Source organism: Anas platyrhynchos, chromosome 6 (genome assembly GCF_047663525.1).
Source record: "Anas platyrhynchos isolate ZD024472 breed Pekin duck chromosome 6, IASCAAS_PekinDuck_T2T, whole genome shotgun sequence".
NCBI lineage: Eukaryota > Metazoa > Chordata > Aves > Anseriformes > Anatidae > Anas > Anas platyrhynchos.
This window is the reverse complement of record NC_092592.1, coordinates 36,829,292-36,851,428: the sequence shown is the minus strand read 5'-3', so window position 1 is coordinate 36,851,428 and position 22,137 is coordinate 36,829,292. Positions and strand designations below refer to the sequence as shown.

Sequence of the window (22,137 nt, the reverse complement as noted above, 5' to 3'; positions counted from 1 at the left end):
TTCTGTTAACCACTTCTAAGCCCACTAACTGGCAAAAACCTACAGAGCCCACAGCTTCAGGGTGATGCCAGGCTGCTAAAAACTGTGTGTGTGTCCGAATGCAACAGTTTAAAATTGAAGTCTTGTGCATTTTTGTGTAAAATGAAGTCAGCACACTTGTTGGAGATGTGAGACGTTTTCTACACAGGGACACAAAATGGGAATGAGCCTCCCACTGAGCCCTGACTGATTTGTTCTTCCCACCTTCAAAAGGTAAAGGAGTCTCCACATTTAAGGTACATGATGATGGTTCACAACTTCAAAGGCACGGGTTTGATCTTTCAGAAAGTAAGAAGATTTACTGAGGTGATTAAGTTCTCCTGGTGTGCGCTCACAATTTCAATATCACAGACCTAAGGCGAGCTCTGTAAGCGAGCGCTGCTCGTAACTAACAAACCCAAACACTTGAGCACTCTCAAGACATCTTCAAATCGTCATTTCCCAGCGTTGTCCTAAATCGTCCTCAATGTGGAACACTTCAGGGACTCGATTTCAGCTTGCTCTAGAGTGTTTCTGAAGCCCAGAAGAGCCCCGTGCCTATAAAAAGCAGCTTCTGGTGGCTGGTTTCCTGTTTGAGCAGGCTGATGCTGCCTCCTCCGCAGATGTGAAGAAAACGAAACAAGGAAAACTTGTTTCTGAGACAAGACACAAATTGATTAAAAACCGCCGAATAAAACCAACCGAGTTTTCAAAGCCCCTCTCCCCCGGGGGAGGATCTGTGTTTGAGAAAAGCTTTAAGGAAAAGCGAGCGCAGTGTTCAAAACATTTCTCCGTGAGCACAGGGGCAGCTGAACTGCACTGCTTGGTTTGTTCCTGGGCAAAATACAAACAGCAGCAGCTCTCTTATTCATTAAGAAATCAATTTCCACAGGGGGGAAAAAATCCATACGGATTTTCTGTCTCAAAGTGCTAACAGCTGATTTCTTGTCCACAACATATTATTTCTATTCCTCTTTATCCTCTGATGAAAATACAGGATAAGTATACGAATGCAACGTAACAGATACCATTTACCCTTTGTGAAGTTATCATTTCAGGGACTAGAAAACTCAAGCTTCCAAGTCTTGGTACGTTTCACGGCTCGTGGTTACGTGCATGCAGTTATTTTCTGCAGCACGGAGCAGCGTAAGAGTTCTCTTTGCCAACTTTTACAACCTAATCCTATAAAAAGGCTGAGAGAAAAAAGCTGAAGGGATCGGCCCTGTAGCAGATCGCATACAACCTTATTTTATCCTGCCTTCCCTCCCTGGGGTGGGAGGCAACTTGGGGCTGCTTCAGAAAAAATCCCTGTGGCCCTCGGTTCCTGCCACAACCCACCAGAAGGTGAAATAATTTTCAAAACCCATTTTCTGAATTCTCTCATATATAGGAATTCAAAAAAAACCACCTCACCCCTAAGCTCCTCGCTCCAAGTTACAATCCAAACAGGACGTCTCGCTTATTTTTGTAGCCTTACATCCCTTTTTCCAGCAGCAGAGCACTAATTTCAGGAGGTGCATGCCCCGGCCCAACTTCTGTCGGATTTCCCCTCTCACCACTCTTTTCCTCCATGTACCAACATTCCTCGGTATTTATATCACAGCCGAAGGCTGCCTGGCCTCCTGGGCACCACACCACCAGCCAGCGGCCACCTCCTCGCAGCCTGCAGCTGTAAAGGCACAGTGACACGACGAGGAGCTGCAGAGGCACGAGGCATCTCGGTTCTCCATTTATAACCGCCTGTTTCAGCTCTCCTACGCTCATTTCTATGTTTAGTGTCATGCCAACACCTGCCCTGGAGTTTACCTCTGTTATACAGCAGTGGCTTCCTCCATACTCCAAGTACAAAGTCCGTACGAGGCTGTGAAAGCGGCGTGCAAGGTAGCTTCTCATAGCTCCGTCTCTTCTTTTATAGCTGACGCTTAATTTGCACAACAGGCACCAAAAACAGAGCTGCTGGCTCGCTGCAGGCAGGGGAACTCGGCATGAATGAAGGGAACACGCAACAGGCTTTGTGCTACCCATATGGAAGTTAGGCTGAGAAATAAAGCAAGACAGGCGCTGGTCCTTAATGCCTTTTAGGTTTATTCTACATGTATTTTCCCTGAAATTTATGTGTTTATATATCTCAATATATATATTACTGTTTATTTAACTTAGACAAACACTTAAACTTCCTGCTCTGCTAGCATTTGGAAATTCGATCCAAAGTTCAAACCACCACAGAGACTTTTAGGTTATTGCACCGGGCCAGGCTGGGACAGAGTTAAGACAACTGAGAGAAATCCACGACTGCTTACTCACCTCTACAACACGATGAGCAACATCCATAAAAGCAGGTTGATAAGCACAACACCATGCCCTGAGTCATGCCCACAGCTCCTCCCCACGGCTCAGGCTGGCAGAGGGGAGGCAGCGGCACCCCCAGCCCCTCGAGGGGCTGCTCTTCCCCGGGGACAGCTCGGTCACTGGGCGCTCTCAGCAGTTACCAAGAGCCTCCTGCTGTAATCCAGCAGCTCTCGGGTTGGTTTTATTTGTTCCTGGCCATTTACTGGCTTCCCAAGGGGAAAGGATGAGCTCAGACTGTCCTGCGTACACCCTGAAGGGCACAGCAACGAAAGCTCTCCTTGCATACCTACAGGGCAATACAGGGGGGAATCCTGGGACAACCAGAGGCTCTTCTGAGCCGAAAACAAATCATGTTAATCTTCAGTACAGTTGTTCAAACTTCTTTATTTTCAGCTCCTTAGACAGCTTTCCAGTAGGAGCACAGAGCACTGCGTAGGTAAGTCCAGAGACAACTTCTCGCTCATCTTCCCCAGACTCCTTAAATCCCCAATTTTCTTAAGCAACCAAAACACGACAGGAAAAAAAAAGCAAACCCAGGAGCTGCAGGGATGACCTGGGCGCTACTCCAGGGATAATTTAGGCCTGGCTGTTTCCCCAAGATGCTTCACCGTCCCATTTCTCTCCCAGAGGGCACGGCAGCCGTGGAGCTCAGCAGATGACACGACCGACACGCAGCCATCAGCAGCATGCTGCAGGTGAGAGCTGGAAGCTGCCAGGATATGCTGACCCCTAAATTTAGATTTCTTCTCTAATGCTGTTTAAAAAAAAAAAAAAAAGCAGCTGCAAAGGGCAGTATTTGCTTGCAAGGAAGTTCTTAAACATGAGGCTAGTCTTCAAAAAATAAAATTAAAAAAAAAGAGTGCCAGCAGGCTGTGTTATCCCTGACCACGCTAGGAGGCACGTCAAGCAGCACGGCACTTATCCCTGGGTGGGGACTCACCCCCGAAATGCAGCGGCCTCATCTCACACTTGTGTAGCTGCACTGACTGCAGCTGTACTCCGTGCAGCCAGCCAGAGATGTGGCCACACACCCGGCTCTTCACCTGCAGCTACACAGCAGTAACATCACCTCTGTCTTGGTAAAGCCCTCGGGGTGTTCTCAGGAAAATGTCCTGATGTTCCTCGACTCCGCCGTCCGCGATTCCCAAGGGTGCTGTACAAGTTGCACGGTGAGCCATGATGCTGCCTCCAAAATTCCTGCGGGAGTTTCTACAAGTGAGGTTTCAGGCTCCTAATTTAACCCCTTGCCTCCGTTTTCAGGGTTTTGTCTCCCAAAGTCCTGGGGGTGGTGTTGCAGAAAAAAAAAAAAAAAGGAAACAACAGCAGAGGATGCAGAACTCCTGCCCACCGCTGACCTCTTGAGAGCCGGAACAAAACCCCAGCAGCTCACCTAGCAGCCCTCGCCTCTACAAGGAGCGTTTTGAGAGGAAGCATCCCATGGCACGAGGCCACAAGATGCACTCTCAAAATGCATCTATACTTCAGGGGCGAGGATTAATCTAGAAAGCAATAAAATTGGTCAAAAGAATCCAAGCACAAGCGCAAGGCTCTCAGAGAGCCAGGAGCAGGTTTTATCACTTCATATTGACACGAGGCAATACGGAATTACTCAAAGCAAGATGCAACCAGAGAGAAGTAGAACAGGAAAAGAAAATATAGCTGTGCTAGCTTCAGTGCGGTGTGCTGAAGGCTCGGAGGAGTAGAAGCTGGAGGGAAACTGCAGAGTTTTGTAATATTAAGAGATCACCTCTTACACAGACCCAGAGGCAGGTTTCAGATTTAAATGCAAGCACATCACTCAGCCTAGTGCCATCAAGCTCCACGTGTGAAACACCACAGCCAGCTCCTGAGATGCTCTGCTTCTACATGGACACAGGATTAAAGCAACACTGGCAATTTTTGTCTACAAAAGGATCACAACGAGGCAAGTACACCTATTTTTAACACTTGCAGCCAACTGCAAAGCCTAACAAGAACTGTGCAAACACCTGATGCTTCAGTTCATTTCAGGTATCATACAATGAAAGGAACCCCACAGATGAATATTGGGGTTCATTGTTTTTAAAATGCAAGAGGATTTAATGGAACCAAAACATGTAAGCAAGTAACTGTCAAATCAAACCCGATTTTATAGATAATTTCACAATTTCACCGCAAAATCAAAATGCAATGGTTCATCCACATTAAAACTTTTGTGATGAAAAATTGTTGCCATTGAGATTTCACCTGGCTTATTTTAACATTACGGGGCTCCACCATGCTCAGCTCGTGGTGTAAGGCACTGCAGGGGCAGCACCCTGCTCTCCAAAGGCTGGGGGACTCCCCCAGCACCTTGCTTACCAAATCATGCCAGTGCTGCAGCGGCTGGGACTAATCTCCAGCATCTTCAGCACGAGCAAGTTCAGCGAGAGCTCTTCAGTTAGAGCCAGGCTTTGTCTGCCTCCTGCAAGCCAGCCAACGCTCATTTACAGGAGACATGCCAGATCCTGTTTACCATGGAAGCTTAATTTTCTCTTCTGACCATCAAATGGCAACGTTTTCAGGTCACTGCCTTCCTTTTCTTTCTTTTTGAATACTTCTTAAATTAAAGAAAAGAAAACCCTGCTCGCAATAAGAGTCTCCTCTGTCATGAAGAGAAGCCCCATAAAATAAAAGCTGCTCTGCTATGACCGTGCAGCAAAACCCTTCACGTGAAGCACAAACCTTCCTGTAACTTATCCTACACAATCCGTTTCGAGCATCCTTCCAGCCATGAGCCTACAGAGCTGCCCTCACGCCAGGCACAGCCTGTGCCTGCTCGCTGAATTCCCTCCTCACCTTCTGCACGTGCAAAAAGAGGCGAATGCTGGCTTGCTGCACCTTGTCCTGCAGTGACACCGGTGTTTCCCACAGCAGCAAGTACAGTGCCTGCGGAGGAGGACAACTCTCCACCCCCAGAGCGATCCCAATAGCAGCAGGAAGCCACCGGGCTCCTGGCACCTTGCAGGATTGCCCCGTGACCTGCGCGGGGCGAGACGGAAACACTCCAAAGCAGCCCAAATCCCGGGTATGTGCAACGACACGCCTGGAAATCCCGGCCTCACTGTGAGCAGGCGGCTCTTCAGCTTCCCCCAAGAAGGGAACAAACGGATTTCACAAAGAAATCCTGCTCCTCCACCCCCCGAAAAATAAAAACAGAGCACCAACACGAACTGGGAAGGCGGTATAAATAAAAGAGCTACAGCACTTCCAGCGAGCTTCATACAGCCCAAGCCTGAAGTTGTGAAGGGAACACGTCTGAAGCTAAAGAAACAGATTTGCCAGATGAATTATTAGTGCAGCCTAAATTCTCATCTGTTACCAAAATCCTCCCTAAAGAGTTAACCAATACATTACCAGCCCCCTTTGAAGCGCAGCGTGGAGAGGACTGCTGGCTGCCAGCAAGCCTGCCATGTAACTGTTCTAGCACTTAACAGAGGAGCGCGTAATGAAGGCACCGGTCTGAACACGTTCAAACATCTCCTTGGACACGGCATGCAAATGCGATGGGGACCAAAGCACCCCCAGCGAGCGTACGCAAAATAATTACATGTTCAGGTAATGAATTTATCACAGCTCTGGCGGTACAGGGGCCGCTCCTGGGGGCGTAGGCTCTCGGCAAGGAGAGCTCACGTTTGCAGAGCTTGGTTAAGTGACGTCTTGCCTGCACTTTCAGTTTAGAACAGCGACCAGACCATGTAATATTTCCACGTGAGGAATTGTAAATCCCAAATGCTCTTAGCTCCATCAAGTCACCAGACAGCAGGAGTGGCTGCAGATTAACCCCCACCCCGGGTGGGGAGGGGTACAGACGCCGATCCTCTCTCATTCCCTTTCACCTGCAAGGCAATAAATCAAACCCAGCTTCGGGCACTCTGCCCACGGTGCCAGCAGGAGCTAATAAACCACGCCGGTAGCTGAAACGTTCGGAGGCAATGCCTGGCTAGAATAAAAACCATTTCCCAAAGAGAGGAGCGGGGAAGCTTTGCAGGATCACACCAGCAAAGCTTCGCCTGGTTCATTCAGGTTTTTAAGCACTGGTGCCCAGCACATCCCCACAGCACCCAGCACTTCTCTGCAGCATTGGTGAGAGCAGGGGGCAGAGGAGCAGCCTGGCCCAGGCCACACAGGGAGCTGCTGGCAAGGCGCTGAGCTGAACCTGTTCCCCAAGTCCCGCAGCAGCAGCCTCACCATCGAAGCGCCTTTCTTCTCCATAAAACACCTGAAACTATTCAGATTTTTCAAGGCGAAGGCATATGTTCAAACCTGAAAGCTGTTTAAACTGGTGAGCGCCGCGAACGTCTACCAGACCTGCAACTCCCTGCCTGTGCAGATAACATCTCTCGGCGTAAGTGGCTCATACAGTTCTGCACCAGAAAGCTTAATAAGTTCCTTCTCCAAGATTAAAGAAACACCTACACATTCTAGATGCTTCGCTGAGTCCCTGGAGGGAGAAAAGGCTGCTTAGCACTGAGACAATGCACCAAGCTTCCTTCCTTACCAGCAACAAAACCCTGCTGCTGTACCTAGCACCAACAGGAAGGTGTTATTTATAAAACAGAGCCAGACGCGAGCATCGGAGTGTTTCGGGGTTAGGCCACTGCATGGAACAAGCTGACCTCTGACCTACAGCTTCACAAAGCCCTCATTTCAGAGCAGTACGCCTTTTTTTTTTTTTTTTTAAATAGCCCAGCCATCTCTTTCCACCCAACTCACTTCGGTCATTTTATGCAGTAACACAGAACTTCAAAACCTGAACTTGAACTTCTTTTCCAACCTCTTCAGCACGCATTTCTTTATTATCACTTTTTAAAGAAGCTACATTACCTTCACAAAAGGCAAGCTCACTGGAATCTTGATACTTAGGTTCCTTATTTTCTAAAGTGCTGAGAGCAGCATTTACGACCACATCTTGCTGCATTTCAGTTCAAAATGAGAAAACCACACACGTGCTTCTTGCTTTCTAGTGACATCTGCATTACTTACTCCATTTTGTAAAACTGTTTTCTGCCAAATCTGGTTACCTGAACTCACCTATGTTGGCACTGAAGCAAGTTACTGCCCTCTACTTTCATGCAACTGTACAACTGCACAAAGGTTTCCTTGCCTCAAAATCCCACCAAGCATTTTCTGAGGATGTTTCCTATTGCTCCCAATCATCAGGAACAACATGAATTGCCAGAAAGATGCGCTCCCCTGCATCACAAGCTCCTGTTCAGATAAATGCTGCCGTACAGCTGGGCACAAAGTGCACGGCACCACACACACGCAAGGGAACTTCACACTTTTAGCCCATTCTCACTTTCCCATGCTTCTGGTTTGCTGCATTTCGAAGCGACTGCACGCGGTATGATAAGTGTCAGCTCGAGTACCCAGAACCGTTTAGCAATAAGGACATTGATGGAATTCTGAACCTACTAAAACAGATTAAGGATTGTGCAGGCCTGGCATTCTGGGCCGTGTACAATACTGCACTGGAGACTGTATGACAAGCACTGATTGCTTTAGAGAAGTGATAAGCGCTTTAGAAAAAACTTCAGGGCATTATTAAAATCTGCTACAGTCAATAAAGCCCAGCTTGTGCTCTTTGTCTCTTCCACGTTAACCTTCTGACATACAGCCAGCCTTTATTAGTCCTGGGGCATGACTTCCTTGTCTTCTGAAGCACGGCTGCTTGGAAAAACCAAGGCCATCTCTTGCATCTGGGTTTTTCCCCCCTGCACAGACACACCTTTATACTCCACATGTGTGCCTGTCTTCTCTCTATCGCTTGGTTACTGCTCCTGAGGAAGAACAAATACAGGGGGAGAGAAGGAAGAAGTAAAAAAAAGCATTAAGATGTTTCCTATTTTCTTTATATGATACTTCTTCTTTTGTAGATCCTCCAATTTAGATGAAAGAATCTGTTCTTCCTAAAGCCTTAAGCACTGCGATCTACCTGTTAGTCACCTACTGCACATCTATTTCCACCTCTGAAATGCCCAAACGCACAGACACACAAAAGATTGTCCAACTCTAGCTATGTAACACAGAAGGAGCTGCAGAAAACAGACTCCATCTTCACAACTCACTCAAAATCGAGTTTTCCTGCAGTGACAAACCAAAAGAGCAACGCTGAGTAACTGCAAACAAAGAGATTCACCAAAAGCCTTCCTCTTTACACCCAGCATTCGCTGCTCACCGCCAAGTGCCAGCTCTATCACAGCACACAGATACAGCTCCCTCCCTGGAGTTATCACTCTCTGCAGTATCAGTGCTCTTTATCCCCGCATTACAAGGCTCTCCTCCAAACACCAACAGGGCTAAGGACGTCTCTGTGCTGAGGCAGCCTTCAGCCCACTTCCTAAGCTCACTGATGTGACAAACAGGAAAGCAGGCCGGGCACACCTCTCCGCCTCACAAACCTGACAGCAACTTCGGTATCGCTCTAGAGCAGCGAGTAATTACCAGGAACAGGACACAGAACGGCAGGGGCCTACAAGGCAAGTCACAAATTCACTGTTCAGACTTGGTGAATTGCTGTGAATTTATCCAATGCGGTGCACCACGAAAATAAAGGATTAAGCTTGGAGGAAGAACCCTTCCCATGGATAACTGCACTGCTCGGTTTGCTGGGAAGTCGCACCTGTAAAATAAGCTGATACAAGCCCTGGAGCTTCGTAACAGCTTTTAAACCAAAAGGAGAAAAATAAAATCCTTAAAAATACAGCAGGAGGAGTAACTCATCCATCAGCCAGCCCCGTCTCAGTGCAGGTTTTGTGCTGCATCATACCCAGCGCAGCCCAACGATATAAAAAGGAAGTGGATTTAAAAATAAATAAATAAATAATAATAATAAAATAAAATAAAAGCCCTGCTGGGCTCCACAGCTGCTCTGACACCTCACGGCGCCTCACCGCACACACCCGGCTCCGTGCGTGCGTGTGGGAGCGGGTACCAGGAAGGGCACAGGGACCCCTGAGGGGGCGAAGAGCCCCCCCCCAGCACTCCCCAGGCCCTAATTAATTAGTAATTAACCCTCCTCGTTAGCGCGGAGAGCCCGGGCCCGGCACGGCCCCGCACAAAGGCCGGGGGGGGGGGGGGGGAAGGGAAGGAGGAAGCCCAAGGACGCGCCTCCCGCGGGGCCCGGCCCCGGCACTCACAGGAGCCCCGCGAGGAGCCGAGGCGGGGGTCGGGGTCCGGCTCCGGGTCCCTCTGGCTCCGCTGCCGGTCCCGGTCCCGTCCCGGTGCCGCTCCGGGTCCCGCCGCCGCTCCCGGCCCCTGGCGGCCCCGCCCGGCCCCGGCTCCTCCCCGCGCAAGCGCCGCGGTCCCGGCGCTGGGAGCTGCTGGGGGCTGGAGGGAACTCGGCGGCGCCTGACGGGAGGCGTAGTCCTGAGCCCTGAGGTGGCTCTGAGGGGCTGAAATGGATGTGGTGGGGCTGTGTGTGTGTGGTTTGGGGAGGTAATTGAAGAAATGTGGGGGTATCCTCCTCACAAGCAGCAGTACTGTGCGCTCTGGGCTCAAACATCGCTGCGGTGTGGTGCTGGCACTGACAGAGCCACAGCACCCAAGGGTGCGAGCACCAAATTCCCCGACACCATGGAGCCCACACACTGATCCAGGGCGCCTCACAAAGTGGTGTCGTGCTTGCTACAAAGCCACTCGGTGTGCAGCACCGACGGGGAAGTTGCTTCTTCCCGTGACATTACCAACGTTCCCATGTGACTTCACCAAAATTTTTACGTGACTTTACCAAAATTTCCATGTGACATTACTGACATCTCCCCATGACATTACTGACATCTCCCCGTAACATTACCAACATTTCATGGTGCCCACACTCCTGAGGGCCAGATCCTCAAAGCCAGCCACAAGGCGTTGCCCAAACTGTTGATAAAGAGCAGCTGAATTCAGTTTAAGAAATGGATTTGGCAGTGTAGCAAATGGCAAAAGATTTGGTTTCCTTCATTTTCTCCATGCTCTTCAGTTTAGTTCATACGGCAACTACATGCTCTTTTCAAATATAGTTGGCAAGACAGAGTACTGACACTCTTTAGTACTGTAAATACTTCTTGTAAAGTCTTTCAAGGGGCAGTGAATACAATCCTCTGTCCCATTAAAAGGGGAAGGATTTGTACAATAGCTACATACAATAATTACAGCAGCACAGCAGGGTGATGCGGTGCTTTTGTTCAGCCTTGTGGCCAGCAGCACGCATTGATCTGAACCCCACGGGTACACCGCCGCCACGTGAGGCAGAGCCGCAGTGGTTACAGTGCTATAAACGATGCTGCAGCCATTTCGTCCGAGGGGAATTGAGACAGGGAATATGCAAGTCATCGGTGTTGAACACAACGGTGGTGTGACCTGGAGAGCTGCACTACAGACTGCAGCGTCCTGTGGACCAGGTTCTGTGGGAGTTACGGCTCTAAAATTCGTGCCAACTTCAGGCCTATGTACCAGGCATACACAGGAGAAAGCATGAGCTATCAGCCATTACACAAATACATGTTTTACTGCTTATAGTAATTTTTTTTTTTTGACATGCAATTACTCTGATTTTAACATTAATTTTAATGGAGAGGGGCCAGTAGAAAAGAACTAGTTGTTTGGGCGTGCGGAGATTCCTCCAAGGCTTGTCAGTTCAGATGCTACCTCAAAGCCTTTTTGAAGCCATCAGCCACTATTTTCCTAGTGGCACATTACAATTTCCAGTAATGATATTTAACCAGTCTGAATGGGAATCTATTTCTGTTTGAAGCACATACTAAATTTATACTAAAATTTGTAGTGCTTTCCAAAATAGTAATATTTTTTTCCTAGTGCAAAGCAGTGATATCTCCAAAAATAGAATTCATTTGAACTCGGTTCTTGCATGTAAATACATCTTTGTTTCAAGCTGGCATTTAACAACTGTACTTTACAGTGAAACAAAAGCTGTAATCAGAGTACAACAATAAAAGCTGAAGTCAGCTACAAACAATGCTTTACAATTCCCTTGGCAACTTTTTCCTATCAAATCCTTGATAGGTCACACACTCTGCAGCTGCACGAGCCAGAATCTTTTCAATCTGTACTCCATTCACAATTATTCATACATTTTTTTGGATGATTTTCACTTAACAGTGTTCTACTGGAGTTAATACAAGACAATTGACAGTAGCCAGCACAATGCCGGCCCTCCCCCGCTGCGGTCCTGATTTGGCATTTCTGCTCCCGACAAAATGACCGTGATTGTGGCAGCTCGCTACAGGACTCCAGGATGTGGCCTGCCATTGCACTGCACGTGGAAAAGCTGTTTGCAAAAATGATGTGCTGGTTTTACAAGCAAAAAGCCATGTGATCACAAGCTGTTTCGTAACACGTGCGAGGGTGGTCAAATGAAAACTGCGCGGCATTCGGCAGTCTGATCCACCTTCACTTTCAAGTTATCTCTGCAGCCTCCCCAACAGGGTTTGAACAAACACCTGTTGTGATAGTAAGACCTAAGAAATGAAAAAACATCATTATATTTAAAAGGGGAATACATTGTATTGGAGTCTGATAGCAAACCTCGTATTTTAGATTACCATATTTTCCATCATGGAAGGTGACTGCAGATTTACTTCTGAGAACATCTAATTTGTCTGATATTTGCAATTTAGTGAGGAGAAAATCATGTAAATAAAGAATATTTTTGTGTAAGCTGAGATACAAACTGTTAAAAATAGCCAAGTGCGCTCTGTTAAGTGACACAGTTCACAAAAGTTTTGGAGTATGCACGTGGAGAACCAAGAGATGAAGAGCTCAACCACTGATCAGCACGAGATGGCAAAGTCAGTTTTCATCCCTCTGTACCCAGCATATGTCTACACCTTATGTGTATGGAAACCTAAATGTAGGCATCTCTAATTCCTCTATTTAAAGCAAAACCTCCTTCGTTTGGAGGCTGGTGATGGCTGCAATGTACATTGTACTGTATGCAGCTGGTACATAGGTGACTTAAAGCTCGGCTGTGCTCACTGACTCAGAGGCAATTCAATATTTTTTATCCTTTCTCTTAAGTGTATCAGTGTAACAACTGAAAGAAATTGTAGTGACGAATAGGTAAACTTCAGCTGTGAAGTGATTAGATCACAGAGATTTATTCCCATTCTTCTGAAATACAAAGTACATGTGCAAAGATTACAAAGCACAAAATCTATTTTTTACCTACCCTGCAATTTGTAGAAAATTGCAAGAATAAAGTCTGCACTGGCTTATGCCCTATGCAATGCCATTGGCTTCAATTTAGAAGTTGGCTAGGAGCCCAGTATATCCAGCAGAAGTATAAGACAGGCACTTATTTCCTCTCCGTTGTCTCTATTCATACTTTTCAAAAGCTGTCAGGTATTCTCACAACAATCTTCATGCCTGTGGAAATAAAATAATAAAAAAAAAATAATAAAAAAGTAAAAATAGTTGCTTTTGATTCTCATCATTGAAATGCATAAGGGAATAAGAGAGTTTGGACGTAAATTCCTTCAGGGATTCCAGTTGCTCAAAATATAGTGTGCAATAAGTAACGTTTGTTTGGTGACTTATCGAATTATGCACCTATAGGAATAAGCACAAGGAGGGATAGAAAAAGAACTGTATGAAATTTTGTTCCCTAAACTTACAGTTTTTATTTGTTTGAAGCTCCTTTATTTGAAATGTAGCTTTGCCTTGCTCCTTTCCTATTTTTCAAGGTGGAGTTAAGCCTCAGTCTTCATCATTTGTCTTGGAAGAAGAGTTGCCAGATAAAGCCCTGCTCTTTTTTTTTTTTTTTTTTTAATGACATTTCCTTGCGTCAGCCCACCATTATAAGGTGACCACCCCTAACTTGTAGGCATTTATTCTTGATAAAGAAGGTGTGTTATCTCTGTCCCCTCTACTCTATGGGCAAAGCAGGGTGAAGAGCCTTAAACCAAGAGCCGTTCTCTAGTGCCTAACAAATAGCTTCAAACACAACACTTGGGGAAAGTTTCACTCAAGTCAAACCCATAGACATCAAAATATTAAGGCTTGTCTAAAGACTCCTCTCCACTTCTACTCTAGGACAGTTTTTACAAGACTAAAGGAATTACAGCTTTCAGTGAAAGTTTCCAGAAAGTTTCCATTTTGGTATTGCAGGGCTTTTAGTGCCATTTAGTTTGAGTCAGGCTGATTGTGAGTGAGATCAGTCAGAGAGAATGAGGGAATCTTCATGTGTGACCCGGCCTGCTGGTTCTAGGCAGAGCCGTAAAAACCCCTTATTTACCCGAGTGAACCCCAACCCCTGACACTACTATTGAAGGGCTGTATAAATTCTTAAATCAAATAAAAATCAACCTGCTGTCAGAACAGTAAAATAATGCTTAATGAGCCCACTGTTCTATACTGTGCTTCTGTTTTTAAAAAAATAAGTAACTATTTTATTTACATAATTTTTAATATATTTTTATTTAACTTACACAGCTACCCCATATAGTCATTTTATGATAGTGTTATTTCTATATTTAACTATAATGCAGTGTACTGTTCTTTGAATTTGAAGTGTTTATTTCACAAGATATGGAAATTCCCAGTAGAAAATGGATGTACAACAGTGAAAACAAAAGGAATAATAGGTATATACATTTACATAGATACATATATACTTGTATAAATATGCATATCACGTGTGCATCTTGCATAATTAAACAGAAATATTCAGCAATTCCAAAATATCAAAATTCTTAACTTTTCTCATTGTATTTTCATGATGGATAATTTTATCCAGCAGAGGAAGTTCATCAACTTTACACACGCACAGAAATAAAGAGCTGTGAACAAAACCTCACTTCACTGCTATAAAGAAATTATTCTGCCTTAGACAAAACGTTTTTGTTAAAACTAACAGTTATGTTACAGTGGAAAACAGGAAAAAGCCTGGCCAGTGAATCGCTAAGTGTGTGGCAAAATGCTCTCACTATATCCTTTTTCTGTGGGTTCAATACTGCAAATTCCATCCGCAGGCAGCAGGCCTCCTGGGCACTATTTTAAGAGGAGTGTTGCTGAAATCAATGGGACTGCTTTTCTTGGAGGTTACGGCCAGGCGAGGCTGTTACTGCGCTGACACCTCGCCTCTCACCCAACCGCCTGCAGATCAGCAGCCAGGGAAAGCTTTTAGCTATTACGTCTTGGCATGAAGGACGGAGGTTTGAGTTTTCTGCAATGGCATGGGGTTGATAGGTAACATTTATTCAATTATTTGCCATAATGTAGGGATAGACAAGAGTTCTCCGAGGTTCCTACCACTATGACCTGGGGGAAAACCAGCCCCGTGCCTCAGGTTCACTCATTGCTGTGAGTTCAGACATGACAGCAAGGCCGTCTGACAAACACGGTTATTTTCTCTGGTTGTCTCCAGTTATGGACACTTTCTGAAGCTTGAGAAGATAACAGCAGAAATCCCCGAGCTATCACTAGCTAATGGGTGGTGAAGGGAAAATGCCCTCTTGATCCCTGCAGGCAATTAGCTAAAGCTGTGAAGAAGGAGGTTTCCCTGTAGTCCTTGCCTCGCAGCAAGACTGCGTATGATGAGCGCCTCGAGGGGAAAATGCAGGCAAGCCTCTTCCCTCTGCACCTCCCAAAGCCAGAAGAGGAGCAGAAGCATTAAAATCCCGGCAAATATAAGCACAGCCCTTAATTCAGAAGCTGCTTTAAAGCATAGATAAAATACACTTTTTAAAGCTTCTAAGTGAGATCCAAAACTCCACTTCTTCTGGTAAAATTGTACAGACAGAGCTTGGAATTGAATCTCACGGGGAGGTTGAGTTCATTCAGCTTAGCTGCCAGTCGCTGGATCTTGCTCTTAATCTGGTGCTGAGGTAGAGAAGCACCCTGACGGAGCTGCTGTGTATGAACTGACACACAGTGATGAAGCGATTTCTCTGCCTGAGTTCTCTGTTTCCCTCAAAGCCGTATTCAAAGGCTTTGAGGTCATTAGCACTAGGTGTTTAAAGTGCTTATGTTGCAGATATTTTCTTCATTTCTGTTTGAATTTTATACTGAAGTACTCACAGTGATTCTTCAGTTTCTGTGAAACAGTGCGTTTCTAATTTTCTTCCATCATTTTTAGATATGTTTATTACTGAAAACTGAAAAAAACCACCCTTATTCTCTTTTAACCTTGAGTCCTTTTTTCATACAAAAGTGTGAGTTTTCTTTAAAATTCCAGTAATAAAAAGTTTGAAATGGTTTTCTAGCTGCAGAATGACTTTTTTTTTTTTTCCCAAAGCTTAACAGATGAAAGCTTAATCTTCTTCAGCAAAGGGCGTATTCTGCACTGACATCTATGCTAATTGCCCGGAGGGCTTTCAGCTTGCCCTGCTGTTGCCGTCACTTACTCAGCTCAGAGCCGCACGTTGCCTCTTGTTACTGTGCTCAGCAGCAGAATACCCCAGAGAAAGTCAGCACACGGTCCTGATAATACATACACTTGTCAGGGGGTTGAGGTCCACATCTGAAAGTATACAACAGTGTAAAATTAATTTCTTACAAGAAAAAGTGATACTCTACTGGAGAGCACAGGCAAGGAGAGACATTTTTATTGCCTTAATTTTTCACGTTGCACTGTACTACAGTGATTCTTTGCATTTATATTACAGTATAGTACAGAGAAAAGTGTGTGTAGGGTGGATTTTTTATGCTGTATTTGTACTTTTGTACCTTTCTGTGGAGACATGTAGCGACACAGAGCCCCAGGGTGAGAGTCCACGTTGCAGTCCCCCTGGGTGGAAGCACAAAAGCTTTCATTGAGTTACAGCAAGATCCCAAAGCCACCCGCAGTGCCCTGCCCTTGGCACACCCTTCTGACTGAGCCATGTCTGATATTTCCCATGCTGGGAAAAAACCTTACCCTGGTTTCTCTGCAGATGGTGTAACACAGGAATTACTTCGAGGGCTCCTGGGACAAGTTGTTCACAGAGGCCATGGGGTCTCCTCCTTGGAGATCTCCCAAAGCCGCCTGGATGTGGCCCTGGGCACCCTGCTCCAGGTGGCCCTGCTGGGACAGGGGGGACCAGATGGGCCTGGAGGTCCCTGCCCACCTCCACCAGCCTGCGATTCTTCAGCCCCATGACACACAGCACAGACCCGGCACAGGCTCATTTGATAATTGTGGATGGGGCCAACATTTCTACCCTGTTACTTCTGGATGGGCAGGTGTCACCTCACACCACAGCTGCCACTGAGGCAGCGTGACAGCCAAAAGCCGGACTGTGCCTCAGGGCACGTGGCTCATTCCTCTGCAGTGTCCTGACCGAATCCATGCCATGAGGCCGTGCTGAGGAGGCAGTGAGAGCTCAGGAGAGATGCTGGAAGGCTCCTCCATCAGGGGCAGATGACAGCACAGCAGGACCTACAGGCCTTCAGGAGCACAGTCTGGCATCTCCACCAGCTCACAGGAATCAGCCCCTCCTGGCTGAGGGCTGGAGTGCCTCTGGGAAGGTTGCAAGCCAAGATGTGTCTTCAGGGCACGTTTTGTAAAGACAATGAGGTTTTTTTTGCTTTCTGTATAGACAGGGAACAATCCGCAGGGTTGGGGAGCGACTGGTATCAGTGGGCATTAAAAAATGTGCAAGGACTGAAGTGTGGGGGGCCATGGTAAACAGCTGACATTGTAAGTTCATCAAATAAAGTGAAAGAGGTGCTTATTATAGATTCATTAAAATAAAAACTTCTACAAAATCCACCATATTAAATCACCTCACAGTCCCAGAGAAAGCAGGCCTGTACCTCAACATGGATGATGCTGGAGTTATCCACAAGCCTTCAGTTATGTTCTTATTTGCTGCAGCAGTGGCTACTGAGGTGTAAATCCACTTCTACATTTACTAGATCCAGCATAGATGAAATTATGAGGTTCTGGGGACTTTCCCAATTTCCAGTGTGTCCCTTCCCAGGTTGTTCCCCCGGTGCTGTCCTACATCTCCTTCAGAAAAATCCTTCTGTAATGTCTCAGGTTGGTTTCTGAGCAGAAGAGCTGAGCTCCCTTCAGGCCTAATCATTGTTGAAGCTTGTGTAGCTGAAATGGCTGTTGTCTGTCTAGGGCAATCCCAATTTTTCCTGCCTCATTGCTTCTGAGGAGCTCCTGTCATGAACCGCTGTTCATACCTCCCTTTGTGTCATCGTGTGAGCTCTGCTGCTTTTTAAACATCTTTTTACAGTAATCGATGCAGTTATGAGCTCAGCTGCTATACACAGCCCCCTGTTGCCAGCAGTGCATGTCCAGGAGTGGCTCTGAACCTGTGACTGCTGCCTGGGGCGAGGACCAGGCCTGGATCCTGCCCCATGGGATGTGGGGTGTGGGGTTTTGCAGTGGGGTGGCTGCCCTGTGCCCAAGGGAGACAAGCAGTCTTGGCCATTCCTTCTCCAAGGATGCTGTAAGAGACAATTTTTTTTTTTTCCAGCACCATTTTCCTAAACCTTGGACCTGTCAACGAATACACCGCTGGCTGAGTATTGAATTGAACGACTTGTGAAAATTATTTAACTGAAAGTACACCCAGCACCGTTCCAGATGCTGCTCTAGCTTGTCTGGCTTTTCGGCATTTCCTTTCCCTCTGCCGATTTTCCACTCTTGCTAAAACCAGCTCCACTGGTTGTAGCAATAGCTCGGAGGGGTTGTGTAAACACAGGTATTGCTGGGTCATCTCCAGCTCTGCTAAGCCGATGGCCGGGCTGCCTCCTGCTTTCCTTGCGATCTGGCATCCCAAAGGTGACGGATGTTGACAGCTCTCCTCATGCCGCATGCTACCATCGACCTACCACGCTCATCCAGCAATAATTTATCCACGTTTGCCTTTGCATTTCGGAGGCAGAGCCCCTATTTCCATGGGAGTAGATTTTTGTTTCCCCTGCCATCTGGAAGGGCAATGTTTCCACAAGGAACATGGGGCTACACCATTACATTTTAGGATTTTTTATTATTTTTATTATTATTCTGTAGGCAGAAGGGCTACGGGATGCTTCCATCTTTTTTCCTTTCTGACTGAGTGCAATTCTGATATCAATAATGAAAAGTTTGCTGGTTCTGGCAGGCCTGCTCAGTCTAGGGGAAAAGACAGCAGAAGTGATTTATCCCTTGAATTACTCGATAGGTTCATCGCACTTTTAGAAACAGCTAAAAGCAACTGTAATGGTGTGTCTGATTGGGCATGGCCATGGTATGAAAATACCTCTGCAGATGTTAAGTAATGTCTTAGGAACAACTTCACACAAGGATGAGTTACGGTTAGAAAGGATTAAGATAGAGATGATGCAGGGAAAAAAAAAAAAAAAGACAAATATTTGATGGCAACGAAGATGCCTAACTCTCATTTTAATAGAGGTTAGTTACACTTTTATTAAAAGCACATTTCAGTTTTGTTAAAAGAGCCTAAGTGAAGTGTCTTGTGGTGCTGTTTAGAATTAATTTTTAACCAGCAGGAGCAATCAAAATCATTGAATAAATTTGGCTCTCTGTCAAAAGCCTGGCAGTGTGGCTCACAGTGGCAGAGCGTGGCCAGATCTGACATTTCCAAGGAAGAAGTGGTGCACACGTAGGAGCTCGCTGGGCACAAGCCTGGCCCGCAGGGCACATCAGCAGCCCCTTATCTGCCAAGCTCCTTCTCCAAACCAGTCCTGACACTGCTGCATACTTTGAGGCTGGTGGGGAAAGCCTGTCCCGGTTACTTGACTGCAAATTGCTTTGAGTTATGCTTCCATTTGTCCTCTCCACTCCTCTCCCATTTGAGAAATCAGCAGCCATCGCCATGTGAGATGGGGGAAATTCAACATTTCTTCCCTTCCTCGAGCCCTGGCAGCAGCATCTGCAGAGCTGGTGCTGCTGGGGGGACCCCAAAAGTGCCGCCTGCCGTCCTGGGGCCCAGGAGGTGTTTCAATTAAGAGAGTCAATTAAGAGACTCTGTCAATGCTATAAAACTGCCCATTTACTGAGAAACGGAGGCTGTGATGGGAAGCCAATTTATTCCACAAAATGAAAGAGCTGAGATAAGGAAGAACAAAGGACAAAAGGGAAAAAAAAAATAAAAAAAAAGGCAGAAACGATGGGTGATGGCTAACAATTACATGACTAACCAGCTCACCCCACAATGATTAAACATTAAACTCCCACAAGCTAAGCAAACAAAGAAATACCCTCCAAATTCCCCAGAGGCTTTGTCTTAGCGGCAAGGTCTGTACTGGAGGGAAGAGCAGGGCCATGTCCTTCTTTGCTGGATTCCTCGCTGCCCTGAGGCTCTTCCAAGGACAGAAACGAGTCACTGCAAGGGGACAGTGGGCACGAATTGCCCAGGTGCCACTCAGTGGGGCTGTCTGGGGGTGTCAGGGACCATGGGGGACCCTGCCAAAGAGCCACAGCACCATTCCCAGTCACCTCCATAGCACAAGGAGGAGGCAAATGGGGATGCCCTGGCTGTGTACGCTTTTTCAAATACACCAACTTTGTTAAATCTTCACCATAAAGCCAGGTACACAAAAGGTTAGATGCGCGAAAGGGATTTCTGCAAGCAAAATCTGAAAATATTCCACTCCCGAAGTCACCTCCAAATAGCATCACTTGCAATGAAACAAGGCACCAAAGTTAAAGTGATAAATGTGGTATCATAAAAGCTCATTTCTTCAATACTGCAAAATAAACAGAGGGCCAAACCCAAATGTGTGGCACTTACGGGCTGCACCAGGCCGATACAAACAGGGCTGCTACATAATGGGGCTGTGCCTTGGCAGAACAAAATGTATGGCTAGCCAGTTGCAGCTGGTCGAGTTATTGTGTCTAATAATTTAATTCAGACACAAAAAAAGCTAACTTAAAAATATATATATATTTATTTATGCTTGCAGTAGGCTGTGGCCTGCTTGCAGCTAGGGAATATGGCTCAGCGAGTGACCCAGAAGGCTCAGAAATGCTTCAACAAAAGTGTGTAAATAACAGTGTCAGGTTAAGGACTGAGTTTTAAAGAGCAAAAATTCAGAGCACTAAGGAAGTTAGCTGGCAGGAGAAACGTCAATGGAAATAGTGAAGTAGAAGAGCAAAGGAAGAGAACAGGGATGAATGGGGGAGAGTTAAAAAAAGAAAGGGAATCACGGAGCTGACATAAAGTCAGGGGAGATTACCAGGGAGAAAGCAAACAGAATGGAGACTGGGTTGTCCTCTCACAGATGGCAACGGTGAAATAAAACCACGTTGTTGGGACCTGGAGCAGTCGCTTTTGTCTGGATCCCCTCACAGCCCGATAACCCCAGCGTGGCACAGCCGGGGCCCTGCGAGGCCGCTGCTGCGCAATCCGTCTGCTTTGCTTCGCTTGGTGGCGGTCATGCCATCGATATTTTCCACCAGCCTGGCCCGATTTGCGTGTTCAGCTGTTTGTTTACCAACAGAGAAACGTCCCCCACATCTGTCTGCATTCTCCTCGCAGCTACATCATGCTTCCTGCAAGTTCCCACACTTGCGCGCTGACCTTTCCAGGACGGTTACTGAGCTGCTGCTCGTTAAACACCCTGGAGCTTAACTCACCTAACAAAACAAGAAAGCCACCAAGTTGTGCCCGATGAAAGCCGTCTTGGCCTTTGCATAATGTTTTGCTCGTTTTAACAGACAGGTTGAGTGGGGATGCTGAAGAGCAGCGACAAGATTACATAGCAGGATATTTCTGGAGACGTCTAGATTTCTAGAAACACGGATGAAATCATAACCAGAGGAGAGCGCAGCTGTGCAGGGAAGAGAGAAGTCTTTATTTCACCTCCATCAGAGGGCCAAAATGAGTCCGGCCCCAGTTGGAGAGGCTTCTGTGTATGAGCTCGTGCAAAATGCTGTGTGTGAACCAGGGAGTGTCTGCCTACAGGAGATATCTGCTAAGGGGTATCTCAAAATGCCATACGTTTCCCAAAATATGCCAAAGTTGTAATTACACAAATAACCAAAGAGGGGTTTTATTGAACTGTCTCTAGGAACAGCTTAGACTGAAATACTCAGCCAGCGGGTAACTGCTAAAGCTTCAGCAGAAATGATTGCCTTAAATTCCCTTTCAGAGTAATGATTTAGTTTTATTTTTTTAGTTTTATTTTTAGATATTTTTTTTTCCAAGCAAAAAATACATTTTATGCTGTAGAAGTGTGCGCATGGTCTCTGGCAGAATGTTTTCCCGACCCCAGAATTACCACCAAATGTGTATTTCAAATGCTGAGAATCCTGAGAGTATTTACAAGCATAGATGTCCAGCTGCAATGATAAATGGATTGGGCTTAATCAGAAATAAACAGGGCCCTATTCATAGCTCTTTCAAAACAGCAAGAATTTTGCAGATGTTGTTAGGTCAAGATATATAAAAAGATGGTTTATAATGAGCAGAATGTGTACGCTAACGTCAAGGCAACCCCTCTCAGACACATGTTTTTCCCATAGCCAAGTGACTCTATTCCCCGGTGGCTTGGAGACGAGCTCTTTTCTATCACTCACCATTGCCCTAATTCCCTTTGGGCGAAGGAGGGCTGGGGAGCGCAGTGAGAACTAGGAGGAACATGGGAAACATGGCTTAAATCGCGTTCTTGGCACATCCATATTCGCATGAGCTATGCCCTGTCCCAAGCAAAACCTGCCCGAGTTCAGGGAAGGTCCAACGTGGCTCTGGGGCATCCATCAGCGCCCTGCAGATGCCCCCTCCCCACATCTGGGAAGCACTTCTTCAGAAGACTAGCCCATGTAGAAAGAACATTTGGAGGAATAAATAATCTGCAGCCCTTTTTGGC

General features: G+C 46.4%; 1 protein-coding gene across 8 annotated transcripts in view; it reads right to left on the bottom strand.

Annotated features, from left to right (window-relative positions):
- PLEKHA1 (pleckstrin homology domain containing A1) overlaps positions 1-9,688 on the bottom strand; it is a 29,329-nt gene extending 19,641 nt beyond the window's left edge. For 7 of the 8 annotated variants that reach the window (XR_003497963.3, XM_027460135.3, XM_027460137.3 and 4 more), the window contains exon 1: positions 9,528-9,688. The gene's annotated coding sequence lies outside the window, so the exon portion shown is untranslated. Of the gene's footprint in view, positions 1-1,824; positions 2,017-9,527 lie in introns of those variants that run through there. The other variant, XM_072039878.1, reaches the window with a different exon arrangement.
- Positions 9,689-22,137: the final 12,449 nt, after the last annotated feature.